At 43.9% G+C, this 10,440-nt stretch overlaps 1 protein-coding gene across 4 annotated transcripts in view; it reads right to left on the reverse strand.

The window, feature by feature from the left end:
* Nucleotides 1-9,109, reverse strand: part of STARD3NL (STARD3 N-terminal like) — a 48,735-nt gene extending 39,626 nt beyond the window's left edge. For 2 of the 4 annotated variants that reach the window (XM_025211247.1, XM_006029740.3), the window contains exons 1-2: nucleotides 8,771-8,891; nucleotides 5,974-6,067 (exon numbers count right to left, since the gene is read on the reverse strand). The gene's annotated coding sequence lies outside the window, so the exon portion shown is untranslated. Of the gene's footprint in view, nucleotides 1-5,973; nucleotides 6,068-8,770; nucleotides 8,892-9,069 lie in introns of those variants that run through there. The other 2 variants (XM_014522788.2, XM_014522787.2) reach the window with 2 other exon arrangements.
* Between the last annotated feature and the right edge of the window lie 1,331 nt (nucleotides 9,110-10,440).

A 10,440-nucleotide genomic window follows, 5' to 3' on the forward strand; every position in this document is an offset into this window, starting at 1 on the left:
TCTGTGCTGCAAAGAAGAAATGCATCCTGCAAAGGAAACTGCAAATTGGCGGGAACTCTCCTGCACGCAGGCTCTTAATTGCAGCAGAACACTCTGCCGTGCAAAGGAGCTCTCATGTGGCCAGGAAATTCCATAGTGCCGAGGCACAAAAAAATCACTGGGTTGTGACACCACCCAGCTGATATGCGAAAGATCCACACTGTGAGGCTGTACAAGAACTGCTTCATGCCTGCATTGGGTAAAGATCTCTTTTGAAGCTAAGATAATACAAGGACTAATAGTTCTTTTTATATTGGGAAAGTCTTTTTCTGTCATTTGGTTTTGTAGCTTTTTGGTAGTTATTAAAGCAAGCCTTTCTGCTATTCATCAACTGAGTGTTATATCAATTCTTGGGGCACTAGGTTTAAAAACCCGCTTCCTAAGTGCAGTACAGGGCGCACGCTGCACACAGCACATGGGGTAGTTTATGGGCTCAATTCAGTCTTATGCATCCCTTGATACCCTTGGTTTAAACAAACCTAAATATAGTTTTCTAGAAAACTGTATTTAAGTGTGTTCTGTTCTTAGACGTCAAAAGGCACTTAAGGTCATTTGTAATTTCAGGTAAATAAGAAACTATTAACAAGAACACTTGCAAACACAAGTTTGAGTCTATTCTCTGTGGGCGCATCTACATGAGACATTTACTGTGGAGCTGCCTAATTAGTTCTGCAGTAAAGACTGAACCTCTAATTAACTCTGCCACAGGTTAGTTCTTACAAATACAAGTACTATCCTATGGCAGAGTTTTTTTAGTTGTGCAGAACGCACGTGTAGATGCTGAGGGGGCTGGTTGGAGCACGAGGGTGCTACAGTGCGGGGGCTGGCTCCGCACTGAACTACCCTTGTGCCCCAGCCAGCCCTTCCACAGTACGCTGAGCCGGGTTGGAGCAGCCCGGGTCCTGACAGCTGGAGCTGCTGCAACCTGGCTCAATATGCTGCAGTCCCGGGCACATATTCAAATGCGGCACCTGGGAGCAATAAACTCAGAGCAATATGCAATACGCGCTAGAGTTTATTCCTCTGTGCTAATTAGCAGGTGTAGATAACCCTGTTGGAGGAAAGACTTAGTTATTACATAAAACTGAAGTAAAACAAAGAATGTTCTATAACTGACTTTGAAGATGCAATTCAGACTTCAGATAATATATTTTCAGTATTAACCAGCTATATAAACTATGACTGTAAAGACTACTAAAAATTTTTATCAGACACTTTTAGCTTCACAGCACATTATTGGTTATGATAGCAATTTGATGATACAACTCTAGTCTATTATTATGGAGAGTATTTCTTTGAGTTGATACTGTTTTATTTCTGTTTAGTTTAGTATCTGTAACAGTTTAGCTTTGGTAAATTACAGATCAAGAAATCATGTTGAGTGTAATTTGACTCAAAATTGCATATCACATTTCCTCTAGTTAACATAGTTCAAGACCTTTGAAAGCCAAAGGATACCACAAATTTACTCTTAATAAAAGTAAAATCCTAGGTTCTCCACAGGCCCCGTCTCCTGCTCCTTTCAAAAGCTACTTCATGGTCCATCAGATCTCAGCTGACATACAGTTGGTACCTTTGGGAAAAATGGTCCTTTAATGCTTTACAATATTAGATAATAAGTAGTAAGATCTTGAAATGTGCTTCCTGAATTTGCAGAAATTAAGATAGCCTTAATCACAGAGAAGAAAAATTACAACTATCATTACCATATACTGATTAGAGAGATTGTGTTCCTCAAAATACAGGTCACCCCTAATGAGCTAAATAAATGCAGTCTCCCTTTCAGACGTGCCTTACACTTAAATCATATTTTTTTAATACCACACAATCTAACATTTCTGACTTCCTTATCCTTTTGATATGCATCCCACGATGGATGTGCTTTATGGAGGTGATGGGTGAAAGCTAATGAAAATATAAAGTTAAATGGTAATTTAGTTTAAAACAGACTGGCAATCTCTTGCCATTTATTTATTTATTTTTGACAGGAAAAATTGCCTGATCTTTCAATGCAATATACTTCTACGCTACCAGCATATCCCCAAATAACAAAACTGGCTATTTTTCCACTGCTCACTGAAAAAAAATCATTCTTGACCTCTGCAATCACCAGCTAATACCCGGTAGTATAACACTGTAGAATTTGGTATCATGATTTAAAAATAAATAAATAAATAAATGTTAAAAGATAACAAAAATTGATCATAAAATAATCCTCTATAAAATGAGCTGGAACATTTCTTACAGTGTTTTCCAAATCCAGCGTTTTCATTTTTATTACTAGCTAAATTTAATATATTCAAGGCAGAAAAGGTTCTTAAGCTACCAGTGAATAAAAAGTGAGGGTTTTTTTTTAAAGAAAAATTTTAAATTAACAAACCAAACCTAATTTAAAACTTAAATTAATAAAACCTAAAGTTATCATCATATATGGAAAACTATATTCAAGTAAATATTTACTGCCAGGGCTTTAGAGAAAGTGAAATCACTGAATGGTGACAATGATCGGCTAGAGCCATTTTAAGTACTAGATATGCTTCTGAAAACCATGGTCTCTTCTGCAGATGCAGAAACATCATCCTCTTCCTTTTTAGTTCCTTCACCTACTTTAGTTCAATGACCAACTGGAAAGCAAAAATGCAAGCAAGTTTTTTCCTTTTCTAATCTAAGTGTGAGGGCTTATAAGGATGAGATCTAGAAGTACTTAGGAGGATGAGATCTAGAAGTGCTAACACTGGTTACAGTGATCAGAAACAAATCACTTCATTCAGTAATTACTGATAATTCTCCTAAGTAACTAATCAACTTTAAATGCAAAACACGTTTAGATAAAACTTACATTAGATAAACTTTAAAAACAGTATCCAACTGACAACGTAAAAATGTTTTTGTGCATTTTAACAGAATTCAAATTTCCATCCATATGCAGCTTGACAGCAATGACAACTAAAAATCACCATCATCATCTAGCACAGCAGTTCCCAAACTGACAGATTGCGCCCACCAATTTAAAACAACACAACCTTCAGTACCACCAGCAAATTTTTCAGTTCAACATTAAGTACCTCCAGCAAATTTTTGTCATATAAATTAATTATAATAAATGTGTTAACGTGTACCACTGACAGATTATCTGCGTATCACTGGTGATACATGTACCACAGATTGGGATCTAGTGCAAAAAAACACATCATTCACCATTTAGTAACAAAAAAAAGTTTTCTTCACTTTATGCTGTACATGCGTTCCTGGAAAATGGCGCATAACTTGAATTTGCATAAAGGAAAAATACTTTACAATGTAACAAATAGGGATACATACCAAGACCTCAACTGTACTGACTCCCAGACCCATTTCTACCACTTTTACAAGACAATGTTGATACTTGCCTATAGCAGACAGTACACACAAGCACAGGGCACTATCATAATGGGGGTGGCAACTACAGAAACACGTGTCACAGACAACAAGCGAGGAGCACAGATCCACACAGGATCTATATTTTGGTGTGTGTCACTGCCACAATGCACTGCACAAAGCAGCTGACTGTAGGCTTCCACCACATCAATCACATAATAGTGAATTTACCTCACATATAAGAATTTTTGGTATAAAAAGGGTCATCGAATAACAGCAAATTAACACAAAGAACCTGCAAAAAGCGAGGGAAACCGGTAAAAGGTGAAAGTATTAAACTGAACATTTGTATATACTAAGCTATGTCAAACTTTAAAGTAATATACACAGGCATGACGCACCTTCTGATTGGCAAGACCGAAATAATAGCAACCAGTGTAAATCAACCTTTCTTTAGGAAAGTCAAAAGCACATTGCAAAATAAATAAGTAAATAACTAGTAGTATCTACTGCTTGACCTAAGGTTTCTTGTTTCCTAATTTAAAATCATACTCATTATCAGTTATAGCCAGCTGAGCAGAACATTACAAGGAAGCTATTAATGTATGTCCCAATCATCATGAGAGACCACCATTACAATTTAACCAGGAAAAATTAAACCTAAAAATAATGCATCACATATGAGCTCATGGCACCAGATAACAGCGTAAATTGGATTCCAGAAAACTACAGAAGAGCACTTTTGTGAGAATTTAGTCAAACAGGATCAGTGTGCTCCACTTACATGCATACTAGGTAAATGCATAATTTGCTTAACTGCATTATACAAATGCCAGTCCCAATTTGTTTCCTACTGTTTACATTGTAACAAACTCAGTTTATCTGCATTTCAGTTAAGTGCCTAGCACCTTTCAGCCCTACTGTCTATTTGGTAACTTAATTATACTTAGGTTAACTGCATGCCTGTACCTGTAATTGCCTACTTTGTAACTGTACTCCCATTAACCACACCAGACAAAACCAAGAGGAAAGAACTACCAAAGGGCTGCTATTAGAGGCCTTAAAATGACAGGAACTAGTTAGCATCACAGTTTCTACCTCCCCTCATTTTCAAATCTTCTACTAGCAGGCTCAAAACAGAAACCCTAAAAAAAGGGGGAATTAGTTAATTTTGGGGCTGACAGCACAATAGCAATGGGAGCACTAGGTACTGAAAGAGAACTGATAGTTTACAATGAGTATGGATAACTACATACTCCAGACAAGTAACAGCCTTTTTTCAATCCTGAATCTTTGTGCTTGCATGCAATACACTGTACATCTAAGCCAAGGAAATAACATTCCAACTCCAAAGCACCAAAATTAAATCTATGTCCATCTAAACCTACAGAAAACAACCACAGTTCACACTTAAATATTTTTTACAAGTCAACATGGGCACAATTTTCCAAGCTATTATTCCATGAGGAAAAAACCCCAACTAATAAATTGGATCGAATGATATGGAAGATGTTACAAACTCAACCACTAACACTTTAACCTATCAGAAAGTTAAGGAGCTGAAATACCAAAATCTCATCATTGGTCCTGCTTCAACATTCATTCTATTTTTTGCATTACCTGAACATACTGCAACACATACCTTCTGGTCAAGTTCATGCTGACCTGGGAGAGGTGATCAATTTCTGCTACAAAGAATGAGGACTGACATCCTTAAACCAGAGATGAGGACACAAAATACACACCCTTCCTCTTAAAACATCAGGGTAGTAATCTAAATAAACCAAGTTACTTGATTTTGTTTTAGGAAAAGCAATGCAGCTTTCACTATGATTAAGCTTTTATCACCCCTGATCCTCACCACCACAGTGAAGAAGTTAATTATCTAGCACGATTTATGACAGAAAGAAACAAATTAATACACATAAATAATAAAATTAATGGTTATTCAAATACTTAAATGATTGTTCAATGTGCAGAAATACTGCATTACTATAGGCTTCTGGTTTAGCAATACAAACTTGTTTGCTTTTTCTTGAGGTTAAATGCTATCAGTTAAGTGCATTCAACCAGGCCTGGCTATCACAAAACTAGAAGTTGATTAGACATTCCCAGCAGAGAAATCAACCGTACAGGTTCTCTTTCCTGTATGTGTTTGGCTAAAATATCTGCAGCATTTATCTTGCAAAAAAGCAGCCTCACCAATAGACATCTTGCTTTGGAATCAGTTAAAACTTTGCTGATATACAGATGAGAAAACACCTCTCAGCAATTCATGAAAATATTATTTACTTATTCAATGTATATGCTGCCCTTCCCAACAAAGCTCAGAGAAGCTTACAATAACAGAACACAAAAACTTATAAAACAGAAGAATGTACACGAGAATAAAACAACCTAAAAAGGAACAAAAATAGCATAAAAACAAAACCTCCCAAGAGTATCCCAGCTTAGCTTTGTCAATGCCTGCCCAAATAGGAAGTTTTTACTATTACATGCATATAGTCTGATATGAGAATGAATCTCTACAGATATTATATCTCTTTCAAGCTATAATGAAGATCCAAAATTCCCCACCTTAATTTGTTTGGATGTTACCAGTAAGAAACAAAATATCTCAGTACGTTGTCTATGAAGCTTACTGGCCAGGTCATTTGTTTAAACTGACAACCTGTTGCGGGGGAGAAAAAAGAAAATCTTAAATTTTGTAAACAGCAACAAAATAAACATTAACTGATCTGTATACCTAACGAAAGCAGCACAAAATGCAGGCTACAGAGCTTACACTAGAGCTTTCCAGACCAATTGCTGCACTTAGAATCACAGAAAAATAGGGTTGGAAGGGATTTCAGGAGGTGCATGTAGTCCAAGCCCAGGGAATGATCATCTATTTCTAAACCAGTGTTTCCCAACCTTTTCACCCTGTGACACACTTACATGGCCTCCCCCACCCCACAGCACACTGGCTGAGCAGGGCTGAGAGGAAAGTAGAGGGGGGGGCAGCTGCCAAACACTGTGGATCAGGGGGGATAGGGTGGCAAGCAGCTGAATGCTGCAGACCGGGGGGGAAGCGCGGCACAGCAAGCAACAGGAAGCAGGTGGCATAGTGTTTGAATCACTGGCTGAAGCCATGCCTCATGTCTGTCTGGCTGCCCAGAGCAGCAGCAGGCGGGGGGTGTGGCTCCAGCCCAAAATGGCACGGCACAGCTGGACATACCGATTGGGAAACACTGTTCTAAACCATCCCCCTCAACCTGCTCTTAAAAAACCTCCCAATAATAAAGATCCCACATCCTCTCTAGATGACCTGCTCCAATACTCAGCCTACCTTCACAGTTCCTCCTAATTATCTGGTCTAAGTTTCACTGACTGCAATTTAAGATCATTTTGTCTTGTCCTGCCTCCTGCAGTCACAGAAAACAGTCAAATGCCATCCCCCTTAGAAGCCACCCTTTATATATTTGAACACTGTTATCATATTGTCCCTCAATCTTCTCTTCTCCAGGCCAAATAATCCCAGTTCTTTCAACCTTTGCTCATAAGCCCTATTTGTTACACCTCTAATCAGTCTTGTTGCACACTCCCTGGACTCTTTCGAATCTGCCTACATCTTTCTTGATGGAGTTATGGATAACTAACTCCTCCTTCAGTTTTAACTCAAACCTTAACAGCTCTTCCCTAGAGAAACTGGCTGGCAAATAACACTTCCTTACTGCTCTTGCCCGTCCGCCATCATGGTTTTGAACAGAAACATACATAGGAAAATTAGGCTGAAAAACCCTACAGAAGGCCAGCTAGGGCGACCCCTCCTCAAGGCAGGATCAGCTGTATCTAAAACAGTGGCCCTCAACCATTTTAGACTCAAACACTCCTCCTGAGGCTTGAGGCACCTCTTGGGAAATGCCAGCTCTTAGCATTCACTCATTTTTTGACTGCAGAAAAACACTAGAGCCATTCTTCTGTTGCTAAGAGCTCAGAAAGCCCACAACAGGGCAGCGTGTTTTAACACTGTGGATCCCTACTTGAAAACTTTGGGCACATCCAGATGAGCACAGACGTGTGGGATGTGGCGCCGCAGACCTGTCTGCAGTGCCGCACATCTCACATGTAAGCATTCCCTGTGCTGCTACTTCGCAGCATGGTGGGGTTTCTTGACCCCAGGGGATCCTGGGGACAAAAAAATCCTACATCAAAAAGAGCAGGGAAGCGCATGTGGTAGTAACACGTGCTACCCAAAATCAGAGCCTGGCCAGCCAGAACCACAGTCTGGCGGCCAGCCAGGCTTCCTGCCACAGCTGCAGCCCAGGAGGCCCCCAAGTAAGGCTGCTAGGGCCAGCACAGTTTCTGGCCCAAGCCTCCCCTATCCTACCCAGGATAACCTGGTGTGTGCCATAGCACACTTGACACAGGCGTTCCCCCAGGGAAAAGCAGCAGTGGCATAAGGCATGCAGCTACTATTTGTCCCCAGGGAAATGCACATTGCTGCTGCTGGGGATGCACCCTTCGGGTCTCTCTCACAGCAGTAACACTGCATGTCTTCCTGTAGCAAACGTGAAAGGATCTCAAGGCATCCCAGGTTTCCCAGCACCTTGGTTGAGAATCCGTGGTCTGAAACCATCCTACACAAATATTCATCTAAGGTGCCCTTAAAAGCTTCCAGCCACAGAGATTTGGTCCGTTTCAAGCCCCTCTGGAGCTAGGAAGGGCTTCCCACTACCTAACACAGCGTCTCTCAACGGTTTCAGACCCGAGGCACCCCTGGAAAAGCACAGAAAATGCCAGCTCTTTCACATTTTTTTTCCTGAACACTGAAAGATACGGGAGCAGCTGCCCTGCTGCAGAGAACGCAAGAAGGCCATGACCACGGGCTCCTGTTCCAGACCTTGGGGTTTCTCTTGCAAACTGCAGGTGCTGAGTGGCACCTGGAGGGGCTCCCAGGGCATGGGGGGGGGGGCGGGCATGGGAGGACGGTGCAGCAGGCTGGTGGAGAATCAGGCATCAAACGCGACCAGAATTTGAACCCTCGGGGCTGATCTCATCAACCCCATCTGCACCCCGCTTCCCACCAGCCCTGTAGGCACCTACTACCCGCTCCCCCGCCTCAGCTACTTCGAGGGCTGGGGCGGAGCCAAGACGCATGCGCAGCCGGACCCCCAGCCCACTGCGGAGTTGTCGGCCACGCTTAACCCCTCCCGCACCGCACCCCCATGCGCAGGCGGCAGCCAACTGGTGGCGCCCAGCCTCGTTCTGGCCCTGCGGGGGGTGACGCACCAGCCAGCCCGGAGACACCGGCGCCTGCGGGGGAGGAGAGGGGCGGTGACGCAGCGCTTAAGAACCCACCCCTCAGCGCGCGCTCTGGTGCGGTGGTGCTTACCCAAGACGTGTGGCTCCGGGCCGGGCGAGGCGGCGGCTGCAGCAGGCAGCGCAGCAGCCGCACACAGCGCTGCAGGGCCCGCGAACAGCCGGGGCTGGGCTGGGGCGGGCAGGGGCGGGGCCAGCGCGCAGGGGGCGGGATCTGGCGGGGGTGTGGTTCCGCCCCCAGGGTCTCCTGCGCCAAAGCGTGCTCTGAGGCAGAGGCGGAGGCCAGGCAGACGCTGCTCCGCATACCGGGACACGTGACCTCCTCTTGTCAACCACTTCTCTCCCGTCCCCTCCCACGCGGGTTTGCCATACCTCAGATCTGCCTCACTCGCTGAGGCACAGCGCATGCGCAAATGGGGGGGCCCTAACTGAATGTAGGGGGCGGGGCCTTACTGCTGCTTAAACCCGCGGTGATTGGTGGGGGTACAGGCACGTGGCTGCCCTCAGTAATGCCTCCCCTCCAGTCCCTCAGTCTTTCCTGCCTGAGCGTTGTTCCGTTCTCACCCCAGGGGTGTAGGTTGTAGCCGTGTTAGTCTAAGGACATAGGCAGACAAAGTTCTTTGGGTAAATCTGATATCTTTTATTAGACCGACTTAAATAGTTGGAAAACAATTATTAAGCAAGCTTTTGGGTTCAAAAACACTTCATCAGGCTAAGGAAGTTTCAGCAGTTGGTCTGTGCTCTTCCTGGATGGAGTGAAAAGTAAAGAAGCCAGTGGCTGGGCTGGTATGCATACAAGACAGGTAGTCAGTGAAAATGTAGATTGAGGAGTCAATGGGTGAGAGACGGGCGGGGCGGGGAGGGGGGGAAGAGAGAAAGAAGGGGGATGAATTAGTGGAGAGATACCTAGGGAGTCAGCTGTCAGGCAGGTTATAATGTGTCATAAATCCAATGTCTATATTTAGTCCAAGATTTTTAGTGTCCAGGAGGTTGATGAAGTGGAGTTCATAGGCTCGTCTCTGGGAAGTGTTGTGTAAGTTTCCTTTGAGGATCAGGACTGAGAGACAATCACTACACCCCACAACAGAGGCATCAGCATCCCTGGATCTTACAGCTGTACCTCCAGACATGTAATATATCTCATCCAATGCACCAAATGCCCTGATGGAAAATACGTAGGAGAGACCAAACAACAACAAAACACAAGAATGAACACACACTGGAAATCTATCAAAGACAGAAATACCCAGTTACCGGTGGGGGCACATTTCTCACAAGAAAACCACTCTCTCTCCAATCTCTCAGTCCTGAACTGTAGGTCTGTCCTGCCTAGGGTCCTGTCACCTCCCTGTTTGCTCTCTACTTGATGATGTGTCCCCCAAGTTCTTTACCTGCCCCCCCAAGCTGCCTACTGAGGGAGCCTTATAGTTCTTCCCTGATGGGCCCAAGCCCATGATCCACGAGGCCGAGGTGGGCAGGAGTGTGCAGGCAGTGCATCCCAGGTCTGCACTGGCTCTAGACCACACTAGCACCACCGCAAGATCCCAGCCCGGGCCTACTGGCCCCGGAAACCCTGGCCCCATGCTGTCACAGCCCTGCCACTGCCGGGGTCTCATGGAAACCAGCCACAGCAACACTGGGAAATGGAGCTGGGCCACCAGCTGATCCATTCTGCCCACCCCTGTACTAGGCCAACCTTTTTGTCCTACAGCCGGATGGGCAGTACCTCATCCCTCCATGGGC

The sequence above is a fragment of the Alligator sinensis genome, unplaced genomic scaffold (assembly GCF_000455745.1).
Source record: "Alligator sinensis unplaced genomic scaffold, ASM45574v1 scaffold254_2, whole genome shotgun sequence".
Classification (NCBI taxonomy): domain Eukaryota; kingdom Metazoa; phylum Chordata; order Crocodylia; family Alligatoridae; genus Alligator; species Alligator sinensis.